Source organism: Homarus americanus, unplaced genomic scaffold (genome assembly GCF_018991925.1).
Source record: "Homarus americanus isolate GMGI-L3 unplaced genomic scaffold, GMGI_Hamer_2.0 scaffold532, whole genome shotgun sequence".
In the NCBI taxonomy this organism is placed as follows: domain Eukaryota; kingdom Metazoa; phylum Arthropoda; class Malacostraca; order Decapoda; family Nephropidae; genus Homarus; species Homarus americanus.
The window spans coordinates 1-14672 of record NW_024712028.1 but is presented as its reverse complement, the minus strand read 5'-3'; the positions used below and the strand labels follow the sequence as shown (position 1 = coordinate 14672).

General features: G+C 41.1%; 5 non-coding genes across 5 annotated transcripts; 3 read left to right on the top strand and 2 right to left on the bottom strand.

Annotated features, from left to right (window-relative positions):
* Positions 1-2818: 2818 nt before the first annotated feature.
* Positions 2819-3020, bottom strand: LOC121859194. The gene has a single exon (XR_006087617.1). It is a non-coding gene; the product is annotated as a U2 spliceosomal RNA (small nuclear RNA).
* Positions 3021-4546: 1526 nt separating this feature from the next.
* LOC121859178 lies at positions 4547-4709 on the top strand. The gene has a single exon (XR_006087615.1). It is a non-coding gene; the product is annotated as a U1 spliceosomal RNA (small nuclear RNA).
* A 677-nt stretch (positions 4710-5386) lies between these two features.
* Positions 5387-5579, bottom strand: LOC121859186. Its single transcript, XR_006087616.1, has one exon. It is a non-coding gene; the product is annotated as a U2 spliceosomal RNA (small nuclear RNA).
* A 1313-nt stretch (positions 5580-6892) lies between these two features.
* On the top strand, positions 6893-7055 carry LOC121859165. The gene has a single exon (XR_006087613.1). It is a non-coding gene; the product is annotated as a U1 spliceosomal RNA (small nuclear RNA).
* Positions 7056-10783: 3728 nt separating this feature from the next.
* LOC121859205 lies at positions 10784-10899 on the top strand. Its single transcript, XR_006087618.1, has one exon. It is a non-coding gene; the product is annotated as a U5 spliceosomal RNA (small nuclear RNA).
* The last annotated feature ends 3773 nt before the right edge of the window (positions 10900-14672 follow it).

Here is a 14672-nt window from a genome sequence, read left to right as displayed (position 1 = left end):
TTCCATTGAATGGGCGTTTCTCCCACATAGATCTGTGTCTGGCGCATTCCTCGAGGTCTTCGTCCAGACTGGTGCAATGATGAGCATTTGCTAGGATTTATGTCCAGTCCCATCCTACTGCATTGTTCTGTTGCTTTGTAGAGGAGTTGCTGTAGATTATCTTGCTGTTTTATAATGATGGTTATATCGTCTGCATATGCTAAGCATGGGTGCTTGTGTTGTTGGTTCAGTATCATTCCTTCGGCCGCGATTTTCCGCAACAGTGGTTCGACCGCTATCTTGAACAGGAGACCACTTATTGGGCACCCCTGTTGCACACCGCATTGCACTGGTATCTCTTCTGTTTCTCCTTCCTTTGTTAGGATTCTTGTCGTCTTGCCACTGATGATGTCTCCTGCTACTGCTTCAAAATCCCGTCCCACCCCTATACGGTTGAGCGCTCTTTTGATGAGGTCCAGTGACACTGAGCCAAATGCATTGGTCAAGTCGAGTGCTGCTATGCAGGTATCGCCATTGTTCCGTCGTGCATCGTCCATGTGATGTTGAAGTATGTAGTTGTGTTCTATCACCCCATCACTTGGCATGAATCCTTTCTGTGCAGCGCACAGTACCTCGTTGTCAACGAGCCACCTTCTGAGTCGTGCTGTGAGGCATCCCGTGTACACCTTGTATATTGTGCGGCTCAGTGTTATAGGCCTCCAATTTGAAACGACTTCTGGGTTACCACCTTTTTTGAGTACAAGTATTGTTCTGTATCGTTTCCAGGAGTCTGGTATTCTCTTGGCTCTTAGACACACGTTGAATATGGCTGCCATAACTCGGCAGCTTGGGTCAGCCTTTCTCCAGTTATCATATGATATTCTGTCTTCACCTGGTGACGAATTCTCTGCTGCTGCTAGTTTTGTCAATACTTCCTTCTCTGTGAAGGGCTGCATTTCCATCTCTGGTCTGTCGTCTGGCGGTTCGGGAATGTGCTCCACGGTATTTAGGTCACATTCCTTTTCGACCATCATGTGTTGGAAGTGTTCCTCTATTCTCTCCTTGCTTATTTCACATCTTGCGCCGTTCCTTCGAGAATTAGCCGTATTGCACGGCGACGGTTGTATTTGTACAGCCTCTGGATCTGTTTGCAATCATTGACATCGGTGATTTTCCTGGTCGTGTTCTGTCCTTGAGAGATGTTTATCCTGTTTGCCGCTTGGATTGCTACCTCGATCTCAATTAGTACTTCTTCAAATCTTGCCCAGTCCGGGTTCCGCTGGATCTCATACAGTGTGCCCAGAAACAGGTCCAGTATCCATGTCCCCTCAGCTTCATCTCGCTCTTCATTTGGTTCAGGAGTTATGCCAATATGCTCCTGTATGTTGCCTTCACCACTTAGTGTTTGGGTTGCTTCACTTTGCGATAGTGGTGTAAGGGATTCACTGAGATTACTTTGGCTTCCTTCATTTGTTTCTTGACTTTGCATTATCTGTTCCCCTGTTTGGGTACTGTCTCCCCCATGTTGTTCATCAGGGCTTAGAGGTGACAGTGGCATTCTTGGAATGTGCAAGAGGGGTGTCAGGTCCCCTGCGTGCTGTGATTCCTCTCCTGGTGAGGGTTCATTTTGGAGCAGCTGGCTCGGCGTTATAGACCTCAGTCGCGTTTCTTGATCGTCTGGGCTCAGCGGTGACACTGGTGTACTTCTCCCTGAGACGGGGCGTGGTGTCTCTGGTCCTTCCACTTCTCCATCCCTGGGTGGGGGGGTCCATCTGTGCCTTTCTCGTTGCCCTTGTGTTTCACTTTGCTGCTGTTGCTCGTCATTCTGTGGCTGCTCCCTCTGCTCGTTATCCCTATTTTCCCCAACTTCCTGTGTGGGCTGGGCGCTTGCTGGATTGCCTTCAGGCTGTTGGTTCCCCTGTCGTTGCTCCGCCTGACGTTGGTTGTCTCTCCTCCTCCGCTGCCGTACATGTGTTGCTGCCTTGTGGTTGTTCACTCCTCTCTTTGTTGGGGCAGAGTAGTGGCAGTATTGCACGTCGCACTGGAAACGAAAATGGGGATTCCTTTGCTCCTCCCTCATCTGCCTGTTGAGGATGCACGTGTGATTGCTTGGCCGGATAGTCAGTACCAGATAGCACCCTGCACACATGTTCATATATTCGTTGATTTTCTTGTTGTGGGCTTCCTTTAGATGTCGGACTAGTGATTGCTTGCAGCCAGACCACCCCGATGATGCACATTCCCATGGGCATCCCTGCGTCCTCTCTGTGCATTTGAAGGATGGTGGTGCAGGGAACCATATGGTCAGCATTCGGTTTCTTCTTTCCGGCTGCCGATCCCCGCTCGGGCGGGGGAGAGCATCCATTCCCCCGCCGTCCGTTGAGTCAGAGTCTCCGCCGCTCCCACCGATTTGTACTGGCTCGCCTGTCGCAGGTGTTCCGGCTCTCCATCCCACATCTTCTCCTTCGTTTCTTCCTCTTGGCCCTTCGTCGTCCATCTTGCCTTACCCACACGAACACCCACACACACATGACAACCCCCTTACCAGGGTGTACCCGCACTATCACGGTATTCCTGGAGGATCGGCCGAGAGTTGTGTACCGACCTCCCTTTCGCCATCACAAACCCACTCGATCGCAAGGTGATGGTTTACCGGGGAGGGACTTTGGGACGAATACACTTCTATGAGTGCAGGTCCCTCAGCCAGTACGAAGTAAGGAAGTACAGAGAGGAGGGAATAGCCACGTGTGAGAAGCACCCACGTGGGGTCCCGTGGGACCAGGTTTTGGGGCTTTGCAGGGCACCCCCGGTATGTTTCCTCTCACTGCATGGTATTAGTAATAACCACAGCAATGGAGAAATACCGGGTTCCCTGCTCGCCGCCTAAAACAACAAAGGAGTAAACTCTGTTACTTTCACCCCCAGAAAGTCCAAATCTGTGTTCTTCCTTCCATGCAAAAAGAACCTGATTATGTACTCTCCATTAAGCTGATAAGAACAGATACTACACTTTGATCTTAGCCAAAAGGCCGAGAAGCAGGTCCCGCAACTAGTACTAAGTATGGAAGTAGCAAAAGAGAGAAATAAGAATATATACTACACTTTGATCTTAGCCAAAATGCCGAGAAGCAGGTCCCTCAACTAGTACTAAGTATGGAAGTAGCAAAAGAGAGAAATAAGAATATATACTACACTTTGATCTTAGCCAAAAGGCCGAGAAAGCGATTCCAAAGCTGTTGCAATTAAATTAATGCACATTAGGTAATATTCTTAATTCGCTTCACCTGTAAATTGGTGCAACAAGGATCTATCTCGAGTTTTGTTTGCAGATAAACATTCGAATTCCTTATACATCAACATTTAAAATCTATAATAACAAAAGTCGTAATTATGTAACCAATTAATTTACTATTCTTTACACTTCATGGCTATATTACCATTTACAATTTTCAGTTTTCCTTAATCACTATCATTAATGCCTTCTTCCTTTGTTTAGGAGCTCTTATTGACCAGTGTTAGTGAAGGAAGAAACTGGCATGTTTGAGGGGCAGACTGAAGAACACATTTACTGTACTTTCCCCACGTAGAGTTACGCCCGTTGCCACTGTTTTTTTTACTATGGTACCACCAACAAACCCGCTGTTTTCATTTTATTTTATTTTATTTTTACATAGTAACTGGAAAACTAATTTCCGAACAATATAAATTGCACTAGAAATGAAAGTGACTAAATGCGTGAGACGATTACTTTATGAACCTTGTATGCCAACCTTCATGAAAGAATGAAGCTCCGCCCAGAAAAGTAGTTCCTGAAGTATTTGTAAAATGATTACATAAGTATAGACATTTCTTGCATATAATTGAAGAAAATTTGGAATTGTATCAATTTCTAGTTTGGTTATTATTCAATTTCCCAATAAAATGATACTGGGCTATATTGATCTTGTTACTATGCCAAAGAAAGTAGTTCCACAATGTTCAGTTTTATATTAGGAGGGATAGCCCTCACTAGATAGCAAGTTCCTCATAATTGATATTATAAGTAATACCCCAAACGACTTAATCGTGAGAGGGAGAAACTTAAGGTCAATTTGAGATAGAAGAAAACTTGGCTTACCTCTATACTTTAACAAACTTATCCTGGCAAATCAATCTAAAGATGGTGGTTGAGATACTATTAATTACTTTATTTTGGATCTAATTTGAAATCATCTTGATTTAGACACAAGAAAAACGCGAAAATAAATATCAATAGTTAACATTTTCTAGCCCAGTATGTTTGTAAATGAATAAAGTTTATAAAGAACCAACGAAAATAAATATAAATTCTAACATTTTCTAGCCCAGTATGTTTGTAAATGAATAAAGTTTATAAAGCCAAACTTGTTTATTTCTATCACATGCTCTTATTTTTAATTTGGAAATTTTTATTTTAGCATACTACGAATTATAGAAAGAGTAATCATTTTATTTGTTTGTAAAATGAGGTAAATAACATAAAAAAGAAGGTTCAGCGCATTGATGGTCAGTCAAGTAAGGTTAGGGTTCAGGATGATGATGTTCGTGCATACTTACCTGGCACAGGAGATACCGTGATCACGAAGGCGGTTTTCCCAGGGCGAGGCTCACCATTGCACTCCGGTGATGCTGACCCTTGCGATTAACCCAAATGTGGTTAACTCGGGTGTGCAATTTTTGTTAGCGGGGGACTGCGTTCGCGCTATCCCCCTTATACATATCATAAGGGACTCTAAACGAAATATAAAGTAAGGTGCAGCGGCGTATTTGCACCGCTTAACAAGGTCTCTGTTAATAAATAGTACTTGATTTATGCTTAAGCGTCAGCGAAGAATTTTTTCTACGCTACTTTTACATGATTTGTATTTTGACAATTTTGTGTGAATGAAAAGATTTTCAAACTCTCCAATTGATGCCTAGTAACTCATAATACTGAAAGAAGTTTTTAATAGTCTGTTAGGAAAACGTGTTAATCTAAATTTTTTCCAGTATAATATCGAGACATTTTTTTGAGATTAAAAACTTTGATTGAGACAGAAAAAAGGAGTGTTATGTCCTCATGACACAATAGAGAACTTCAAAATATTAACTGTACTCATGTTGTGAAATGAGCCTGAACTTATCCTAATGTTATATCCAACGTTATCCTTGCCAGGTCCTAACACACCTCTTATCCATGTTTGTCACATCATACTCATGCATGTGTAACTCCGCATATTGTAACCTACCAAGGACCGAATAAACGGACAATTACATCCTGCTTTTTTGCAACCCAGAAAGAAGTCGCACCTGTGTCTGACCGTGACATATATACAGCGATTATAAGACATTATATGCCCTTGGCCATCTTTAAATAAAATGTAATATATTTGCTTTAATTTCTCCCCATGGGGAGTGGACCGATCCCGGAGATACTGCAATACCGGGCCGATCCGCGGCAAAGGTGGAGCAAGCCCCTAGCACTTCGCCATGATCCAAAAATCAGTTTAATATCGAAGATCCCACATGGGGATCGTATCAGATATTAAGCTGATAAGAACAGATACTACACTTTGATCTTAGCCAAAAGGCCGAGAAGCGATGACGATTGCTGTGTTGCAATCAAACCAATGCACATTACACAATAACCTTACTTTAGTTTTAAATTGGTGCAACAAGAATTTATCTCGAGTTCTGTTTGCAGATAAACAGTCAAACTCCTTATGCATCAACACTAGTAATCTATAATAACAAAAACCGTAATTGAATTACCAATTATTATACTATTCTTTACACTTCATTGTTATATTACCATTTACAATTTTTAGTTTTCCTTAATCTTAAAAAAAAATCACTTTTGTTCGTTATTTCTTTCTTTCATTCTTTCTTTCTTTTTTCTTTATGAACATTATTGACCAGTGTTAGTGAAGGAAGAAACTGGCATGTTTGAGGGACAGACTGAAGGACGCATACCCTACACTGTACTTTCCCCATGAAGAGATACGCCGGTTGCCAATGTTTTTTAACTATGATACCAACAATACACCCGCTGTTTTTGTTATTTTATTTTTTACATAGAAGCTGGAAAACTAATTTCCGTTGCATTATGAAAAGTATAAATTGCACTAAAAATGATAGTGCCTAAATGATTGAGACAATTACTTTATGAACCGTGTATGCCAACCTTCATGAAAAAATGAAGCTCCGCCCAGAGAAGTAGTTCCTGAAGTATTTGTAAAATGCTTACACAAGTATAAATATTTATTGCATATAATTGTAGAAAATTTGGAATTGTATCAATTTCTAGTTTGATTAGTCAATTTTCCAATAAAATGATTCTGGGCTATATTGATCTCATTACTATGCCAAATAAAGTATTTCCACAATGTTCAGTTTTATATTAGGAGGGATAGCCCTCACTGGATAGCAAGTTCCTCATAATTAATAGATAAAGTACATAAGCAATATCCCAAACGACTTAATTGTGAGAGGAAGAAACTTCAGGATCAATTTGCTACAGAAGAAAACTTGGCTTACCTCTATACAAACTTATCCTGGCAAATCAATCTAAAGTTGATGGTTGAGATACTATTAATTACTTTATTTTGGATCTAATGGGAAATCATATTGAATTAGACACAAGAAAAACGCGAACAAATTATCAATAGTTAAAATTTTCTAACCCCGTATGTTTGTGTTTTGATGGAAATGAATAGTTTATAAAGCCAAACTTGTTTATTTCCATCATATGCCTCTCACTTTTAATGTGACAATTTTTATTTTAGCATATTACGAATTATATAAAAAGTTATCATATAATTGGTTTATAAATTTAAATCAATAACATAAGAGAGATGGTTCAGCACAATGATAGTCAGTCAAGTTAGGTTAGGGTTTAGGATGAACAATTCAGGGCATACTTACCTGGCACAGGAGATACCGTGATCACGAAGGCGGTTTTCCCAGGGCGAGGCTCACCATTGCACTCCGGTGATGCTGACCCTTGCGATTAACCCAAATGTGGTTAACTCGAGTGCGCAATTTTTGTTAGCGGGGGACTGCGTTCGCGCTATCCCCCTTACACAATTCATAAGGGATTACATAAGAAATATAAGGTACAACGGCGTATTTTTACAGCTTAACAAGGTCTCTGTTAATAAATAGTACTTGATTTATGCTTAAGGTCAGCAAAGAATTTTTTTTCTATGCTACTTTTATATGATTTATATTTTGACAATTACGTGTGAATGAAAGATTTTCAAACTCTCTAATTGATGCCTAGTAACTCATAATATTGAAAGAAGTTGGGTTTTTTTTAATAGTCTGTATCACACTCGACAGTCACTCACTGTCACAGCAATGAAAGAAATCTATCATGATCTTGTTTACCAACACCTGATACACTGGTTACTGCACAAAAGAGAGTTGTACGGACAATGACCTACTTGAAAAAAAAAACAGATCACACAAATAAAAAATTAGCTATATTGAAAATTTTTAAATTCGAAGATGTTAACACCTACTGCTGTGCCCCTTTGTTTACAAATCTATCAATCACTTTTCATTCGCCTCTACCGCCGTGGACTTCCCCGAGTGTTGATGTTGTCGTCCACACCTTCCCTGGTCGTAAATCCACCCAACTGCGGTATATGCTCAAACTTAACTGCCTTGAGCAGATTAATGATGTCGCCTCCTCTCTTAAGACCTCCCACCCTCCTATCCTCGTCTACTGTGATGTGTCTGTTACCACGCTGGGCAGCGCTGGGGCAGCTGTGTGGATTCCTGAGCGCCAGGCCTGCAGGAAAATCAGGGTCCACGACTGGGCCTCCTCCACTGATGCTGAAAGCATAGCCATCCTCGCGGGCATTCATGAGGTGGCGACCTACTGTATGCTCGCACTGAACGCTGGAACCTCCTTATAATCAGTGACAGCACTTCGGCGCTAGCGAGGCTCAAATTAGCCTCCCCCTCCTCCCCTGCCGCCCAACACACCCTAGCCGCCGTCGCCGGGCTAGAACAAACTGATGACATCCGTGTCAAGTTTATTTAGATCCCGTCACTTATAGGAATAACTGCCTGTGACACTGTAGGTCGGCTTGCCAAAGAAGCTACACAAGAAGAAGATATTGAAGCCGCTCTCGCCCTCTCCTTGAGTCATCTCAAATCTCGCATACACGCCACACAACGAGAGGCATTCGATGAAAATTGGACACACCTGAAGCAACGGGGTAGCGTCACACTATGCCACTATGACGCTGTAACCGGTGACGACAACCGCCACTACAAAGAGTATCAATCCCTGACTCGATCTCAACAGATTATGTACATGAGACTGCACCTAGGGTACAGGTACCTATGGGAGTACATTGGCAACCCTGAGCCTGGCCGCACTGTTTGTAAACTTTGTGGCCAACCCGACTCTCACACCCTCTCTCACTACATCCTCACTTGCCCTATGACCACCTCCTACAGGTCCCTAGCTGTTACCAACACCTCTTCCCTCCCTGACCAGATATCCCTCCTCCTAGTGACAGGCCTGGCACTTGACATTATTAGGGACCTGCCACGCTTTGCCATAAACAGATGAAATGTACTGGGAACTTTCCCCCCACGCACTCATCATTCTCTCACTTTATGTAACTTGACAAAACCTATGACCCTTCAGGCTTTTACCCCCTTAATGCACGAGTCATAAAGGCAAGTATGAACTTTGCATACTTCCCAGATGGGCGCTGTAAATGCTTCTGCGCTTCACCTTGCACAGGATGTAAGGGGGTGCCCAATAAACTATCCCCCTCGGGGGCAAATCTGAATCTATCAATCACTTGCTTGACAATAATTATTTCCAGTTCCAGTATAATCAGAGATACAACTTAAGGCACCCAGAGCTACTCCTCCATAAAATATCACGGTGTGAAGGTGTGGAACAACTTACCCCCACACATCCGAGCAAAGCCTACGCTCCCTTCCTTTAAATCATCTCTTAAAAAAAATCTATTGTCTAAGTATTAATATTTCTTGTAACACCTACTATATTTACAGTCCCTGCTTTTATTGTACCATCAAAACCGTTTTATCGGAAATTATCATGAAAATAGATAAGTAATTACCATTGCAATAAACATAATTGCCAACGAGACATAATCATGTTCTGTCCTCTTGTTCAACCTTATTACTGTACAACCCAATTGTAGTTGGTAGGAGACGCTAATTTTCAGCAAATCAGCTCAGCTGGGGCGCCTGTGGGTAGAGCTGTACCGCTCTTGCCTCGCAAGCCAGTTGTCACGGGTTCGATTCCCGGGTCGGTGGAAATTTGTTCCGACACACTTGCCAGCTTCCCTTGGTCCTTGTTCACCTGGCAGCAAAGTAGGTACCTGCTATAAATCGAAAGTTGCGAATTCGTATTCAGGGAAAGTTGTTTGAGCTTCCAATAACTTGCTTTGACATAAACCACTGACTCTTCAGGCTTCTACGCCCTTGACTCTTCAGGCTTCTACGCCCTTAACTCATGAGACATATTCCTCCTACACCGTCTTCCACCTTCTTGAGCCAATGGCTCTCTTCTCTCCATCCCATCATCATCATCAACCATGAACTTAGCATGCTTCCCTGTTGGGCGCTGTAAACGCTTCTGCGCTTCACCTTAAACAAGGATGTAAGGGGGTGTCCAATAAAAAAAACAAAATAAAAACAGCTCAGCTGCGCCTTTCGCGTCACACTTAGAGGTCACGGTGATTGGCTAAGATGTAGGCACATAGGCAGGCTCTTTTTGGTGTAATATGCCTCTATAATGGCTTTTTGGCAGGAATATTGTCTAAACTAGATTCTCATAGATTTTCTCTAAAACATGACAATTTACATGGCACTGTTACAGAAGCATTTTTTTCCTATGTTTTTTTGTTTGTTTTTTACGTTATCAAACTTGACTTGAAGCCTGTAGATAAGGATGAAGGGCTAATATTTGTTGCTGGGTTTTTGTTGGAAGTACTTTGGAAGTATTGGGGCGGGGGGGGGGGGTTAGGTGGACGTAAATGAGGGGAAAGTTTGAAGGAAATTAGGAGAGTAAAAGTATCCGGGCTCAACTAGACATGCTGTATTTTAAAATTCTTTATTGATCTTTTATACTAATAATTTAAGTTGTAGCTCGCTAGCTTTTGACTTTTCTTCTCGTTCATGTTTTGATATAACAGTAGATAGTATTTCAAGCGCTATAATAATTATTTAATGTTTTTTTTTTTTTTTTTTTTTAAGATTTATTGGACTGCTACTCCTGCGGACCTGAAGTTACCAGTTTCATACAGGCGTAATAGTGGTAGGTAGACATGAGAGACCGGTGGTTATCACCATTGAAATAACTTATATTACATAAGAATAAAAGCATTTCTATAATCAAGATCCAGGTTTATTTTCATTATATTAGATTACTATTAATTATGACTAAACGGTTGCACAATGAGGGCCATATTATAAAACAGAACATTTATGAACTAAGTTTTGCCCTTAAAGACCTTAGTTGAAGCGCAGTCATAACATTGTAACAATAACATTCTCGTTGATTTGCTGTATTTGTTCAGATTTAAAGGAATTATGTAAATTAAATCCTCTTAAAGAAAATCCACATTAAGTAATACCACTTTTGACTGCCAATCACGGTAGTCTTAAATGTTACGAAGGACTTGTAAATCTTATTTTAAAACTCTTCTAGACACTGGACAATAAAACCTTTAATGTCTTTCTTGACTGGAACTACGACTCCAAGTATGTTCTAAGTTAATGTTTGTTGGGGTCTTGAACAACTTTGCGACCATAGCTCTGGTTTCCCTTCAAAACGCATAAATCTTTCGCCTTTTACTAAAGATTTCCGTGGGGGGGAACAACTCAATGAGTCTTAATTAATTTTTTCTTAGCCCATTCACATGGGCTCACAAAACTAATTGAAATTAGATGAAAATAATCATACAATGTCGTAATCAAGTTTATGTGATCTAATGTAGTAAAAAAAAAAATCTATTCACATATACAACGTCCTGGATGGAACAATTATCCCGACTATTACAGATCTAAATCAGGTTGTGAGAATACAGATCTGTCATAAAATTAATTTCATGCACTTATTAAAAATTGCTCTAGACTTCAAACAAACCAAGGGTACCTAGGGACAGCACTAGGATCCCGCTTCCTCTATCAAGAAATAAAAAATATTGAAATTGAATTGAAATCTGTAAACCTTTTGAGTTCCCTACTTGAAATATTTGTTCTCTAACCACTTCGGGAGAACGGAGTCCTCCGGAGAGACTCAGGTATTCCAAAATACCGCACAGGGTGTTCATGAAATTTGAATTGGTGAGAGAACACCCTTACTTTGCGTCAACTTAGAGATGTCTGATTACAGATGAAGCGTTCAAGATCCTTTGTGACTGATGTTGAAAGCTTCTATTGTATTTACTGTTAGTGAAATTGTCAATATAAGTCAGGGTAGAATCTACTTTAAGAATGAGGTATCATTGACGTCATCCCTAGAGATGCCAGTAATTGTTAACTGTGGCTGAAGTCACCCCCTTTTCATATATGAACATCACAGAATCTGATGTTCATGGTGAAATTGTTGTAAGGGTGTTAATTAAGAAATTAATTAATTATCCTGAAGGGGACTCTCACGCCACGTATCTCTGAAAATCTAACGGGTGTAACCTAATACTACTTGTCTAACGCTCCGGAACGTTCACCAGGGACTGCCATCTTGAACCTTGAAATCAATTTAATTCTGTTCTTCGATAGCTCAGTCACAGCGAGGTTTGAAAAAAGGATCTTAGGAAAGTAAAATGAGTTCGTAGTCTCATTTTCACGTAGTTGATTGATACGTTTATTGAGATAAAAAAAATACATCTCAAAGGGATGAAGTGACTTAAGTCATCCGCCACCCCAGTCCAGGAATGTCCCTCTCAGGACTCACATAAATCCCTAATACAGATATATCTTGTATAGTACATAGTTATATTCCAGATGCAAAATTTCTATATTTCTTGAATATTTCATCTACTTTCCTATTTTTAAGCATCCATTCTATTTGCTTGGAGACATTATTTATCTGGGCATTTCTATATACATTAAGAAATGGGCATCCCATGTGGCAGGGTATGGGACCTGGATGTTCTACAAACTCTACATTCCATATCCCGTTCACTTCTCTCGGCTCCAAGTTCCTAGTAATATTTATACCCTAATCTTAACCTCATACACACCGAATCTTTCCACCTGCTCCTATCTTTCCTATTTGTAAAATTTGTGTTCATGAGAACATGATAGTAATGTTTCATTGTTTCACTTTTCTCATATATTTCATTCCTTTTTAAATTATCTTCTATTGATTGTATTTTCCGCAATTTGCTCATAATTTTTTCAAAGTTTTAATACATATTATGTCAATCTCGGCCTTTTCCGTGACTCTTTTTGCTATTATATCTACTGCTTCATTAAGACCAATCCCCACATGTGAAGGGGCCCATACAAATCGAAAACTATGGCCTTTTTTCCTTATTGTATTTACAATTTTTCTACATAAACCAATAATGTGTTCAAAGACTGAACTCCCGCTGCTCAAAGAATCTAAAGCTGCCCTACTATCAACAAAAAAATATATATCTTTATTCCTCTTTACAACATTTTCTAATCCTACTAACAATGCATATAACTCGGCTTGTGTTGATGATCTAAAATTGCTCGGCCGTTGTCCAATTTTCGTGTCATCAGTACCTTGTTCTGTGTACTGGTTTATAAGGATCCCACACCCTGCCCTGCCACTTGACACAACTGAACCGTCACAATATACATGCAAGGTGTTTATTTTAGGCAAATTACTAATCTTATTCCCATAAACCACTTGCAAGTACAGTATTTTAAGTAAAAGATTGAACTTGAGAAACTTTGGATTGAAATATACTGTACTGTTTTATATTACGTTAAAATAATGATATTCTTTCAGTAAAATCCCCAGACAGGTTTACAATTCATTTCGGTAATGGTGGAGCACACGCTTAGCTCCAGATGGATTTTATGAAATAGCACCAAAACTTCTATTTACATGATCATAACACGAAAATGGAAACACTGCGCAGATGATGATAATGATATGGAGAGAAGTGAGCCGTTTGCTCAACAACAACAGAAGATCGCGGAAAGGTGTTATCACTACCAGAGACACGACCTTCCTCAAACCAAAACTGACGAAAAAACGCTATATACTCCAAGAGGACTCCCGGTGCTCACCTTAACCGCGGAGCCGGGAACATTTCACCAGGGGGAGCGCAGTAGTACTTCCGAGCATCAAGCTCGCTCACCGAAACCACTAACGTTGATGAAGGACCAAAAGGACGACCTGCCGAGGTCCGAGGGCTGGGTGAGAGAACTGTTAGAAAATATGAGGTTCTCCCAAAGGCCGACGCCGAAGTTCAGCGGAGGAACTTGTGGTGAATACTGGAAGCTCAAGGAACCCTTCCAGCGACACGTTGGGATGCCGCAGATACTTGATGCTTTGAAATTAGAGACACTCTTCGTCGATTATGCCAGCTCCGCTAAGGACGCTCTGCGAGGATGCCTGCAAATACAAAATCCCAAAGCATGGTACAATGAAGCACCCACGTGGGGTCCCGGGTTACCTTTCCGGTTCCGGGACCAGGTTTTGGGGTACCCCCGGTATGTTTCCTCTCACTGCATGGTCTTAGTAATAACCACAGCAATGGAGAAATACCGGGTTCCCTGCCCGCCTCCTAAAATATAGTATAGTCAACTCTCATACTTTCACCTCTTAGAAAGTCCAAATCTGTGTTCTTTCTTCTATGTAAAAAGGACACTGAGTATGTACTCCCCGTTAAGCTGATAAGAACAGATACTACACTTTGATCTTAGCCAAAAGGCATCCTGTTGGTTCCGCTGTCCTTGCTCCACCTGACGTTGATTGTCTCTCCTCCTCCTCCTCCATTGTCGGACATGTCTGGCTACTTTGTGGTTGATCAAGCCTCTCTTTGTTGGGGCAGTATTGCACATCACACTGGAATCGAAAATGGCAAACCCTTTGCTCCTCCCTCATCTGCCTCTTGACGATACATTCGTGATTGCCTGGCCGGGAATTCAGTACAAGATGGCATCCAGCACACAGCTCAGCCAAAAGGCCGAGAAGCAGGTCCCGCAACTAGTACTAAGTATGGAAGTAGCAAAAGAGAGAAATAAGAATATATTTTATTTAAAAGAATGATACAGAGTTTTTTATTTACAATAGTTTGGGTATTCCAGTTATTTGTGACCATTGGCTGACTATCTATTTCATTTTATACATAGTGTTCCTATTCCACTAACTAGAACCTATTCTTTCTTCTATCTTGACTTTGGGTTTATTTCACCCTACATACTGTCTAGCACCTGAGGTATGTTCTATATAAATCATTCTCGACCAGCGAATGGCATCACTTACACACAGTTTCCTGAAGAGGCTCAGGTATCCCTTTGATGCCAGTCGCCTCATCAGCTTCTCATTCTCCGGGTCGTATGCTCCCAGGGGTCCCACTATGAATGCAGCCACCTTCACCTGCTGGTATTGTCTTCTCATCTCTGCTGCCAGTTCTGCATACTTTTCTTCTTTCCTCAGTCTTGCTTCTTTAAATGCCTCTTGTCCATTCTCGAATGGGCAGGTGACGTCGATC